General features: G+C 37.2%; 1 long non-coding RNA gene across 1 annotated transcript; it reads left to right on the top strand.

Moving 5' to 3' along the window:
- Positions 1-10,254: 10,254 nt before the first annotated feature.
- Positions 10,255-11,743, top strand: LOC127097346 (uncharacterized). Its single transcript, XR_007793005.1, has 2 exons — positions 10,255-10,776; positions 11,429-11,743. It is a non-coding gene; the product is annotated as an uncharacterized LOC127097346 (long non-coding RNA).
- Positions 11,744-13,437: the final 1,694 nt, after the last annotated feature.

Here is a 13,437-nt window from a genome sequence, read left to right as displayed (position 1 = left end):
TTTAGGATTTAGGATCAATGATATGTATCCTAGGATGTCCTCATTCAACTCAATGAAATTACTACCCTGCGGGTGCTCGTGGAATTATTTCCCAGCAAGTTATTCCTCAAAGTTTATGGTTCATAATGACATTCCACAACATTTTTCCTATCATTGCTCCCCAAGCAGAGGATACCCTAAAAAGGGCCTCTTGCGAGTTTTTGGTAAATCTCCACCAAAAGGAGTCTTTCCTAAATTAATCTCCTTCAAAAGGAGTCTTTCCTAAATTAATTCTCTGCTTGAGATACTGCTTCATTTATCTGAAGAATCTTATTTATCCATTTGAGATACTGCTTCATTTATCTGAAGAATCTCATTTATCCATTTGAGACACTACTTCATTTATCTGAAGAATCTCATTTTCTCCATTTGAGATATTGCTTCATTCATCTGAAGAATCTCATTTTCTCAATTTGAGATATTGCTTCATTCATCTGAAGAATCTCATTTATCCATTTGAGATACTACTTCATTTATCTTAAGAATCTCATTTTCTCTATTTGAGAAACCGCTTCATTTATCTGAAGAATCTCATTTATCCATTTGAGACACTGCTTCATTTATCTGAAGAATCTCATTTTCTCCATTTGAGATATTGCTTCATTCATCTGAAGAAACTCATTTTCTTCATTTGAGATATTGCTTCATTCATCTGAAAAATCTCATTTTCTCCATTTGAGATATTGCTTCATTCATCTGAAGAATCTCATTTATCCATTTGAGATATTGCTTCATTTATCTAAGGATAATCTCATTTTACTGTTTGAGATGCTGCTTCATCAATATGAAGAGTCTCATTCATTTTTAGAGATACTGCTCTAGTATCCTTGGAGAGTCTTAGATTCAATTAAGGTATCATTTTCCATATTGGAATATCTTAATTTTATCATATAAGATGTTGCTTCGAGGGATACAGAGAATCTCAGGCATCTGTTCGAGATACTACTTCATTAATTTGGAGAGTCTCACCTGTTTTTAGAGATACTGCTCTAATATCCTCGGAGAGTCTTAGATTCAATTAAGGTATCATTTCACATGTTGGAATATCTTAATTCTATCATATAAGATGCTGCTTCGAATCGATACAGAGAATCTCGTTTTACTGTTTGAGATGTTGCTTCATCAATATGAAGAGTCTCATTCATTCTTTTAGAGATACTACTCTAATATCCTCAGAGAGTCTTAGGTTCAATTAAGGTATCATTCCCTTGTTCGGAATATCTTAATTCTATCATATAAGATGCTGCTTCAAATCGATACAGAGAATCTCGTTTTACTATTTGAGATGTTGCTTCATCAATATGAAGAGTCTCATTCATTCTTTTAGAGATACTGCTCTAATATCCTCGGAGGGTCTTATATTCAATTAAGGTATCATTTCCCATGTTGGAATATCTTAATTCTATCATATAAGATGTTGCTTCAAATCGATACAGAGAATCTCGTTTTGCTATTTGAGATGTCGCTTCATCAATATGAAGAGTCTCATTCATTTTTTTAGAGGTACTCCTCTACTATCCTCGAAGAGTCCTAAATTCGATTAAGGTATCATTTCCCATATTGGAATATATTAATTTTATCCTATAAGGTACTGCTTCGTTGATCCTCAGAGAATCTCGTGCATTCAAATCAAGACATTGTTCTGCTAATTTGTCAGATTTGGGCTCAAGCTTAGTTGAAATTTGTCGTTTCATATAAACTTCGCAACCCCAAATCTTCATGTAAGACATATGTGGTTTCTTACCACTCCATATCTCATATGGTGTCTTCTCAAACTTTTTTTATGGAACACGGTTAAGTGTGTAAGCTGCTGTCAATAGTGCATGTCCCCAAAAGGAGTTTGGAAGATCCGCGTGACTCATCATGGATCGGACCATGTCTAACAGGGTTCGATTTCTTCTCTCAGATACACTATTCCATTGGGGTGTTCCAGGAGGAGTAAGTTGGGATAGGATCCCACACTCTTTCAGATGGTCATCAAACTCTAGGCTTAAATACTCACCACCTCGATCTGACCGAAGAGTTTTAATATTCTTACCTAGTTGGTTTTGTACTTCATTCTTGAATTCCTCTAACTTTTCAAAGGACTCTGATTTTTGTTTCATTAAATACACATAACCATATCTACTGAAATCATCAGTAAATGTGATGAAGTACTGAAAACCTCCTCTGGCTGGTATGTTCAGTGGTCCACATACATCAGTATGTATGATGGCCAAAAGATCATTAGCTCTTTCACCTTTTCCTGTGAATGGAGACTTTGTCATCTTTCCAATTAAACAAGATCTGCATGTCTCATATGATTCATAATCAAAAGAGTCCAACAGTCCATCTTTATGGAGTTTGGAAATGCGTTTCTCATTTATGTGGCCTAATCGACAATGCCAAAGGTAAGTTGGATTTAACTCATTAGGTTTCATCCTTTTAGTATTAATGTTATAAATAGGCATTTCAAGATCAAGGACATATAGTCCATTGTTCATTTGTGCAGAAGCATAGAATATATCATTCAAATAAATTGAGCAACAATTATTCTTTATTATAAATGAAAAACCAAACTTGTCCAAACAAGAAACGGAAATAATATTCCTGCTAATTGCAGGTACATAATAACAATTATCTAACTGAATTATTAAACCACTAGATAAAGTCAATACATAAGTTCCTACGGCTAAAGCAGCAACCTTTGCTCCATTGCCAACTCGTAGGTCGACTTCACCTTTTGCCAAATCTCTACTCCTTTTTAGTCCCTACACATTTGTACAAATGTGAGAACCGCATCCAGTATCTAATACCCATGATGCTGAAGTAGATAAATTAATTTCAATAACAAAAATACCTGAAGTTGAAGTCTCTACTCCCTTCTTCTTATCTTCCAGGTACTTTGGGCAGTTTCTCTTCCAGTGTCCGGTCTTACCGCAATGGAAGCAGGTGCCTTATTTTGCTATGCCTCCACTAGGCTTTAAAGCAGCAATGGTGGGTTTGGGTTTGGCAACTTCCTTGCCTTTCCCTTTATCACCCTGCTTAGTGGGCCTTTTGTTCTGTCTCTTTCCATTTCCGATCATCAGAATGGACTTCCCTTTTGACTTCAGATTCTGCTCAGCAGTTCTTAACATGGTGAGCAGTTCAGGAAGAGATTTGTCTATATCATTCATATTGAAATTTAGGACAAATTGACTGAATCTATCTGGCAACGATTCCAAGATCAAATCAGTCGCAAGTTCCTTTCCAAGGGGAAAACCCAATCTCTCAAGGTTTTCCACATACCCAATCATCTTGAGCACATGGGGACCTATAGGGGCTCCCTCAGCTAACTTGCCTTGAGAAAGGGCTTTTGAAACTTCAAACCTCTCATGCCTCGCTTGCTCTTGATAGAGCATCTTCAGGTGTTCGATCATATCGAACGCTGCCATGTTCTCATGTTGCTTTTGCAATTCTGAGTTCATGGTAGCTAGCACGAGACAAGTCGTTTCATTGGCATCATCGACATGCTTCTTATAAGCATCTCTTTCTTCCTTAGGTGCAGAACTAGGAAGTTCCTCTTTAGGATCAGGTTTCTCCAAGACATACCGCTTTTTATCATGTTTGAGGACAATCCTCAGGTTTCGGTGCCAATCCAGAAAATTTGTCCCAGACAATTTTTCTTTGTCAAGGATTGATCGCAAGATGTTGTTAGAGGTGTTTGTTGTCATGGTAATCTACATAAGAATTAATGAAAATATAAGTATCATTGACATATTTAATTAGGCCTTTAATTAAATATGCTCCCACTATTTTACTCAAAACAAATGACCCTCATCATTTGATTCGGAAAATCCCGTTGGAAGATTTTCTAGTGGGTCGAGATCCATATTTCACTTCGTTCTAAGTCCGCGTAGGCGGATTACACAAAACTAGGTTATTTAGGTAGGAACTCCTTCCAATTGTATCTAATACAACTCTCGAATATTTTAGTTGGGTGAATAACTCCTTATTCCAATCCATCACATGGATAATTCCCAACTCTTGCTTCTAAACATATATAATCTTATTATAATTTGTTTAGTCAAGTTTGACCCATTGTTTTAACAATTGGATATTACAATTATCCCATCGCACCTTACTAATATAGAACATGTACCTCGCGTAGGCGAAACCTACATTATCTGATACTAGTCTTGATGAGTGTTAAAACTTGGAAAGCATAAACTTAATATTTAATTTGAGGGAATTCGCAATTATTCTGATCTCACCGGCTTATTTATCATATAAATCGTCTCTCACATGCATCAACATACATACACATGCATCAACATACATATATAATGAAATAGTTATGGCCCCTAGCGCAATTGTTCTCCCAAGCCAATGAGAGAACCTAAGCTAACCTAATAATGATCTAAGCTTCTCCAAGCAAGATCTTCAAGGTTGTCCTCCTTTGGCACTGACTTCTTTGCTTTCTTCATAACATTACATTACATAAAGAAACTCATTTTACATATGAGGGAGTGAGATGAGAAAAGAAGTTACATTGAGAGACTAAAAGAGAGGCACGACACGCAGGTCGTATTTTAAAACCCAAAACAAAATAAAGGAAAACTAAGGCCATAATCGATCACCACAAGACAATAATAAACACATTATTATTATTATTATTAATTCTTTTAATTAATTAAAACCAAATTAAATCTCGACGACCGATCATATTACGCAGAGTTAGCCGAACGGGTGAATTTTGCCTTGCGTTAACCAGTTAACCATATGCGTTAACCGGTTAACACTGTTTGAAAATCTGTTCATAATTTGTATTCTGTTTTGCGTTAACCGGTTAACCAAATACGTTACCCGGTTAACACTGTTGAAAAACTGTTAGAAAGCTATATTCCGTTTCGCGTTAACCGGTTAACCATATACGTTAACCGGTTAACACTGTTTGAAAATCTTTTAGAAAGCAGTATTCCATCTTGCGTTAACCGGTTAACCATATCCGTTAACCGGTTAACACGGTACGAAAATTTGTTAGAAAGCACAACTCTTGTGCAGTCACAACCCCAATCGCATAACTCTCTAACAACACAACCCTTGTGTCGTCACTAACCCTGATGCACCAATTTTAGACCGTCAAACACATCTCAATTGTTGATTCAGTATGATTGATCAACATGTCATGGCTTCACCATACTAATGTCGGATCAAGAAGCAAACGACCATTGATCGCTCAAAGGAAAACAACCATTGAGTGTTTGAATGAACGAAACAAGAACACTATATCATATATAATGTATTTTGCATCAGGATTACTTATATCATATATATAATTTGATCGATCTCAATTTAATCTTTGATTCATTCTGTTTTAATCGTATTAATACAGAAAAATAAACAGTTATCAGATTCATGGTTTCATAAGTGGCTCTGATACCACTGGAGGAGAATTACCATCCAAGGCGCAGCGGAATTTAAAAATTTCTCCATTTAGTGATCCTTACGAATGGGCATGATCCGTGATAGAATCGTTACCTCTTGTGGCGATCATGAACGTTGAACGATGACAACGTCTCTACTTAGTCCACACGAACGTTGAATCGATGTATGATGCTTTTGGACCGACTAGTGCTGCGATAGAAAGGAATTTTAGTGCCATAGAAGAGAAGATGAAGGCTGTGGAAGGATCCAATGCTTTTTAGCTAGATGCTGCTGAGATGTGATTGGTGCAAGGCGTCCAAATACCTGCTAAGTTCAAAGTTCCTAGCTTTGAAAAATACAAGGGGGTCAGCTGTCCCAAAACTCATGTCCGGGCATATTGTAGGAAGATGGTTGTGTACTCTAATGATGAAAAGCTACTCATGCACTTCTTCCAAGACAACCTAAGTGGGGCTTCATTGGAGTGGTACATGAAGTTGGAGAGTGAAGGAGAAGGGTGATCCAAAACGCAGCGGAATTTAACATTTTCTCCTTTAGTGATCCTTACGAATAGGCATGATAAGTGATAGAATTGTTACCTCTTGTGATGATTGAAACCTTTGATGCAGATCTAAGGAGCGATCGCGAACGTTGAAAGATGACAAGGCCTCTACTCAGTCCACACGAACGGATTCCTTCAATCTCAGTGCTAGCTGCTACGAATGAAGGCTTTGAGAGAGAGAGAGAGAGAGAGAGAGAGAGAGAGAGAGAGAGAGAGAGAGAGAGAGAGAGAGAAACAAAATTGCAACTGTACAAATGATTCTACACAAGGGTTCTATTTATAGAACCACTTGTGTGGGCTGCAAGCTAAAAAGCCCACTCAAGTGTATGTGGCCCATATCTTATAGTATGCCAATATTACTTAAGCGCGTGGTACCTTACCATATTTCGTATTCTACTTAAGCACACCGTACCTTACGATGTTCTACAATTCACTTAAGTGCACCGTACATTATGGCATTCCTTAGTTACTCTATCTCTCATCAATCCGTCCTTTTGTGTGTGACCTTGTAGGTTTTCGCGGCATTGGCAATTATATTAAATCACATATTTAACATAATAAATAATGAGCGGTATCTAGGAACACATCACTGCTACCCAAGACACGAAAATGTCATGTGATCTGACAAATCCTTCTGTGATAATATTTATGTGTACAATTACCCTTTTGCCCTTATGTCTATATTGAACACAAGGCATAAACCGTGTCATCCTTGTCCAGTTCAATATTGGGCCCATAGACATTTATCCTGTTACGTAGGATGGGAAACTTCCATCTAGCTCACTCATGTCCCTTAGCATGCTTCGTGGAGTACCCATCAACTGTCTTTATGGTCATCCAATTACGGACAACGTTTGATCAGCAATAAGGCACTCGACTCTACGTCTAGGGTCCATAGTGGTTTCAGGTCGAAGGGTCGTATACACCATTATCACCATGAGAATAACTTATGACACTTTGCATAACATTCTATATAGTATTCTCATAGCGGGTCAATCCAGTATAAATATTACTCTTAATATTCATACCTATGTTTAAGACTTGATAACTCCTTATCCATGATCCGTGAGATGTGATCATCAGTCTATATACATAATAGTCTTAATGCTTTAATATTATCCCACTTCACAATAAAGCTCGACTACAGATACTTTAAGAATAGTGTCCTTATGTTTAATGTGATCTCGTGATTAAGTCACACTTGATACATTAAACGGACTATCTATTCTAGGGACTTTATTAAACAAACATAATAAAGAAAAATCCTTTTATTATTAATAAATAATTCGATACAAGTACCAAAAGTATTGGCCTCTACGGCTTACACCAACAGAGAGTACGTCCATCCGAACATGGAAGGACCTAGACGAAGCATTTCTTAAACACTACCAATACAATACAGGTATGTCTCCAAATTGGACCCAGCTCCAAAGCCTGACACAGGAGAAGGATGAGTCATTTAAAGAATATGCCTAACGATTAAGGGAGCTGGAAGCTAGGGTTCAACCCTCACTCCTCAAAAAGGAGATGATTGACATGTTCATGGGAACCCTTCAAGGACCATACCTGGAGAAACTGATAGGAAGTACTTCAGCTGGATTCTAAAATCTAGTAATTGTTGGAGAGAGAATAAAAAATTTCTTGAAAAGCAGAAAGATTCAAAGTGCTCCTGGCCCGTCTAATGGGGAAAATAAACCATATGTAGGTTTCACCAAGAAAAAAGAGAGAGAACCAATAACACATTAGTGGCTAGGGAAAGAGGTAGAACGTATCGGGTGCCTTATCAGCAACAACCTTATGCCATACGAACCGAACAGAGTTTTGGTCAATAACCGGCTTAGTACCAACAACCGTACGCTCATCCACAACAACAATATTATCAACCCGGACAACATAGGCAAAGGAGGCCAGAGAGGAAGTTTGATCCAATCCCGACCAGTTATGCTCAATTATTGCCATACTTGCTCAAAGGTTCTTTGATACAATTGAAGTGCCGCGAAAAATACAGAGTCGCCACCGGATTTTATTTATTCCAAAGGACAGGGAAAATAGTGATAAAAGCCCAAATGAGAGAAACGGTCTCGCAACCATGAGCGGATTTGGAAGTCGGTTATGCAAGGGGAAGGTATTAGCACCCCTCACATCCATGGTACTCCATGGGAACCACTTGCTCGTATCAAATGTGTATGGATGTTTATTTATCTGTAAGTTGCTTACTATTACGAATGCGTTGAGAGAGAAAATGGGAGAGGAAATAAGTTTTAAGTTAGTGTGCTCGCCAAGGATTTGGGCCCTCGTGCCTACGTATCCCCATACGTGCAATAGGGAAGTCATAGCTTCGTAGTTCGGATAAAAAATGGCGTATTTGTTTGGTTATTTTTACTGAACAGTATTAACGTTCGTGTGCTACTGTTCACTTGCTTGTATAATCTGTCATGGGAGAAGAAAGTGTTTGCTTGTTTGCGGTAAAGTGGATACGCTTGGTTCACACTTTAGCAGTTAAACATTACTTGCTCGCACATGGAGGCTTAAGCTTCGTTCACGGTAGAACGGAAGTAACATGTCCTTATTGAAAGGTATTGAATAGAATGCACTAAGGCAAAAGATGATTTGATTTGTTGGGGTCGATTTTATGCATGGAGACAAGCATTAGACCCTTGGCTAGATACAGTCAACGGTGCAATAACTTGGGAGTAGAAAGGACAATGTTGTCCTAACCACTCTTTTTTGTCCAAAAGAGATGTTTGATTATGAAAGGAGTTTGGCAAGTTTAATCGTTGGAACTTAGAGGGCGACAAGTATTTAACCCTTTACTAAGTACAGTCAACGATTAAAGTACTTGGGAATCGTGAAAATAATGAAGTTCTAATTATTCTTTTTCTTCCTCATAGCACCTAGATTTAACTTGTTTGAATCATTAGATGTTTTAGGGGGAAAGTCAAGTGCCAAGTCGTCAGGCTAGGTACAACCGACAACCCAATTACTTGAATGTTGTGTACAAACACGTATACCCCATTTGCATTCCAATTTGTTATGAAAATGTTTTGAAAAAGAAACTTGACGTTAACTCAAGCGTTTGAATTTATTATGACAATAGTGAGTGAAGAATGGAGGTATGAGATAGAATGGGTTTGAGAGGATAATGGAGGAGATATGTGAATAATGGATCTCGGAGTGGATGGAGAATACTTGACGTTGGATCGGTTATTCGCGTTGCAATGGTGTGAATTTTATTTGGAAAAAACAACTTGACGTTGAATCAAGTACCTTTTGTTTCTTTTGTAATGGTTTGTTTATCGTTTTGTATTTTATCTTTGATTATTAACATGTATGGTAAACTAAGCTAGAAAGCGATAAAGCTAAGCTATTACATGATTAAGGGGAGGGGGGACATTTAACCCACAATGGGGGGATGGCTCCACACAATACAATGAAAAGGGAATGAAAGGAAAATAAAAGTTATAAATAACTATGTACCATGCCTAAGGCATACAAGTGGCATGGTACTTCAAACAATACAAAGTTATTGAATGGAAATGTAATGGTTAGGAACATGGCTAGCTAAGAGTGAACTTGAATCTCCAAGTCAACTTGTCGACACAAAGCAACAAAAGAGTTAGCATGAATGAGAATGAATAAGAACGATGCAACAATATGCAAATATGTACAATGGTTAAAATCGATTCAAAAGGTAATGGATTAATCAATGAAAAGTAATCAAAGATTTATCCTATGGTCATGGCAAATGAAATTAGACATACCAAATATTCATCACATAAATTGAAATGGGATTTTAAATTTAATCAAAATGATCATAAACCAAAGAAACGATTAAATGGACAATTAAAGTCAACATTAATTATATAAATTAAAATCTACCTATACATGGGTTAGGATCACAATTAATCAAATGGAAAATTATCAATCTAAATCCAAGAATCGAATCTAATGACTATGATCGCACAAATTGAATTGAGTGGAAATTAACCTAAGTTCTAATCATGGAAAAATTGCACGTTAACCATATTAATCGCAACATAAATCCACAAATGAAATAGTCAAAATCTAATGACTAAAGTCTAATCATGGCATGGTTAATCAATCATGGATTAATTTTGGAAAATTAGGAAATTAAATCTAAATCTAAAATTTGATTAAATCTAATTTTCAATCTTTACATCTAATCCTAATTAAACATATGAAATATGCTAATCATCACTAAAATTATGTTAAATCCTAATTGTCGACAATCAAGAAAACAAATCCTAATATCTATATTGAGATTAACAACCAGCCGCATGATTAAACACAAAAACCGATCACAATAATTAAGTAAATTAATAGCAATGAACATATTGGGCCATAGGGGGTGTAGAAAGAAGGGAGGTGTAATGGATATGCATGCTTGGTGTTCGGGGCCAAAAGCCGAATTTCTGAGTCTTGTCCCCGGGTCTGAATATTTCATAGGAAACTCCAAGAACCTGCATAAAAAAGAATCGCGAATCCACGACGCATGCACGCTCACGCCAAGGACCTTCTCTATGCGCCGGAAAAATGTGTGGAGTTCGATGTCGGTGACGTACTAGGGAGACGCGAACACGAAATTGAAGGCGACGAGGTTGATCCGGGGCGAGAGGATTTATCGATTCACAGCTTCCGGTTGGTCGATTCTGAAGCGTTGCGTGGCGTTGCAATGAAAATTAAAAGGCATTGAATTCTTAGTTTGAATAGTGGATTCTGAATGTTTCGCCGAATCCCGATCGATGAAGGCGAAGATATTTCCCCGAAACGCCGTGAGTTCTTTTCTCTTCCTTGATTTTGTTCACTTCTCTGAATTCTTGTGAGATTCTTTTGACTACAGAGTTGCGCATGTGATTGAAGGTTGGTTTGGATATGGGGTTGTGAAATGTGGATTCAATTTCTTGAAGGGTTGAAGATTCTGTCGTAGCTTGGGAGTGAAGAAGACCGTGAAAACCGAATTCTCTACCGTGAATTGATTACAGTAGAAGGGTCAAAGGGGGTGAAGAGGGTGATCGACGATGGAGGGTTGCTGTGGAAAATGGAGAAGTTGGAGAATGGAGAGGGTAGAGAAGAGAGAGGAGTGGTTGAGGAATTTGTGAATTTGTTGAATGATGGTGAAGATGATGGAGAGCCCTGAATTGAAGATGAAGGATGGTTCTTATAGGAGAGTAAGGTTAGAGAGATGGTTGGTTATGACAGTTGGAAGTAGTTAGAGTTTGTTGAATTCTGTTAGAGTTTGTTGAATTCTGTTAGAGTTTGGTTTGAGTTTGTTTTGACAGTTGGATTTCGGTTATTTCAGTTAGAAGTTTGTTTGATTATTTACAAGTTTAAGCTGTTAGTCGAAGCTTTTATTGAAATGTGTTAATCTGTGAGATTATTGATGCAGGATTTTTATTGAGTTTTTCTTTGGGTTTGGTTTCGCAGGTTTTCACGTTGTCGTTTTGAGCTTGTGCGTGATGTTTAGGGGTTCGTCGTTTCACGTTATGTTTCGGTGTTGTAGCTGGCGTTTTGTTGCTGCATTTTCCGTTGTCGTTTTGTGAGTGTTGTTGTTTCCGCTTTTGGCTTGGACGGTAGCGGCTTATGTAAGATACAGCTTGTAGTAGCTTTTACTTTTACTGCTTTTCCTGCAACATCATGTCCTGCTGTACTGATAAATGGGACAGTTAAAATGTATTTTAAAACTGGATATAATATGTGGAGATGGACTTTGGATTTATGGATGAGATTGTTTATTGATAATTTAGATATGGATATTAGATATCATGTAAAGCAAATGGATTAATTTGGTTTTATGGATATGGAATTGTAACAATGGATTAAAACTTTGGTTGTTAAAAATGGATTAAATTGAAAGGGTGAATTGGATATGTAAAAATTGGGTAATGAAAATTGGATTAGCGAATTTGGATATGGGAAATGGATCCATCTAGTTTGAGAAAATGGATAAGAAAATGGTTTTAAAGAAATGGATTTTGATAATGGGTAATTGGATTATGTAAGAAAATATGGATTATAAAGGATTTGGTTTTAAAATGTGGATGGGCTTAATAAAAAAGAATAATGGACTCAAAAATGCAAAAATGAATGGGCTCAAATGCAAAAATGAATGATGGTCCAATATGGAAAACCAAGAGAAAAACAATTCTAACAATGCAAATGGAGTTCTAAGATCGACTCAAAATTAAAGGGTTAATGGTCTCTAACATTAATTCGACAAAAGAAATGCAATACTCCTAAAAAATCAACTTGAATATCAAAGGTCAACTCGAACCTCCAAAGGTTAATTTGGACACAAACCAATTTGAACCTCCGGGATTACATTGAATTTGATGATCATGAATTTACCGCTACACATTGTGGTGAGCCATTCCGCATCATTTAGATATGTTGAGGTTGGAAGAGAGATCCATGAGACTCCTTTCCAAGCTTTCTAAGCGGTGAACTTGGAAATGACTCCACCATTGGAGGAATCTCAAGGCACATAACTTTTTATGGCTTCATGGAAAGATGCAAAGACTATAATATATGTCGGACATCCCACAGGTTGGGGCAGAGTACTTGAGTTACCAGTGAATAAAGATAGATTTGGGCTAGGATTTCGTTCCCATCAGTCAACTCGGAAGAAGGTAGTTGCAAGTGTGAGCAAAGGGCCGATTCCCGCAATACCGAATACTTTCACCAGTGCAGGACATCTCAAAGACAATTCAATTTGTGTGGTGAAAGGAGAAAGAAGACTGCCTGACGAAGCGTGCATCGTGTACCAAAAAGTTGAAGGACAAATACTCAATAACTGGACGGTTATGGATATACCAGAAGTCACCTTCATTGAAGAGTAATTTTCGTTGTTTTGCTTTGAAAACTCTATGCTCTGCCCAAGGCATAGGGAAAACTTGTAGGCCCCCCATATTTTTAAACAAAGTTTATCAATAAATAAAATAAACATCTTTTCATTCAATTTGTGCTCCTTTTCATTCATTTGTTTTTATTTTATCAAAAAATATATTGTAATGTTTTTCATTTATCATCTTTTCTATCCCACCGTCCTAAAATCAAGCATAAATCATGCAGATCCACATCGGGTTCCATTGATACCCAAACTGCTATAGTCCAATATGACTTTGATAATCCAATTTATCAAGCCGACAATGATGGCGAGGAAGATTGTGAACTCCCCGAAGAGTTGTCCAGGTTGTTACAACAAGATAAGTGCACCCTAAACGACGAAGTAAATAGAAATTTGATCGAACTCTTGCATTAATATATGGATGTATTCACCTGGTCTTATCAAGATATGTCAGGGCTGGATACAGACATCGTAGTACACCGACTACCCCTCAAAGAAGAATACCCTCTTGTAAAGCAGAAGCTGAGGAGAAGTCGTCCTGATATGACCATCATGATTAAAGAAGAGGTCCAAAAGCAATTGGATGCCG

The sequence above is a fragment of the Lathyrus oleraceus genome, chromosome 6 (assembly GCF_024323335.1).
Source record: "Lathyrus oleraceus cultivar Zhongwan6 chromosome 6, CAAS_Psat_ZW6_1.0, whole genome shotgun sequence".
NCBI classification, from domain to species: Eukaryota; Viridiplantae; Streptophyta; class Magnoliopsida; order Fabales; family Fabaceae; genus Lathyrus; species Lathyrus oleraceus.
This window is presented reverse-complemented; position numbering and strand designations above follow the sequence as displayed.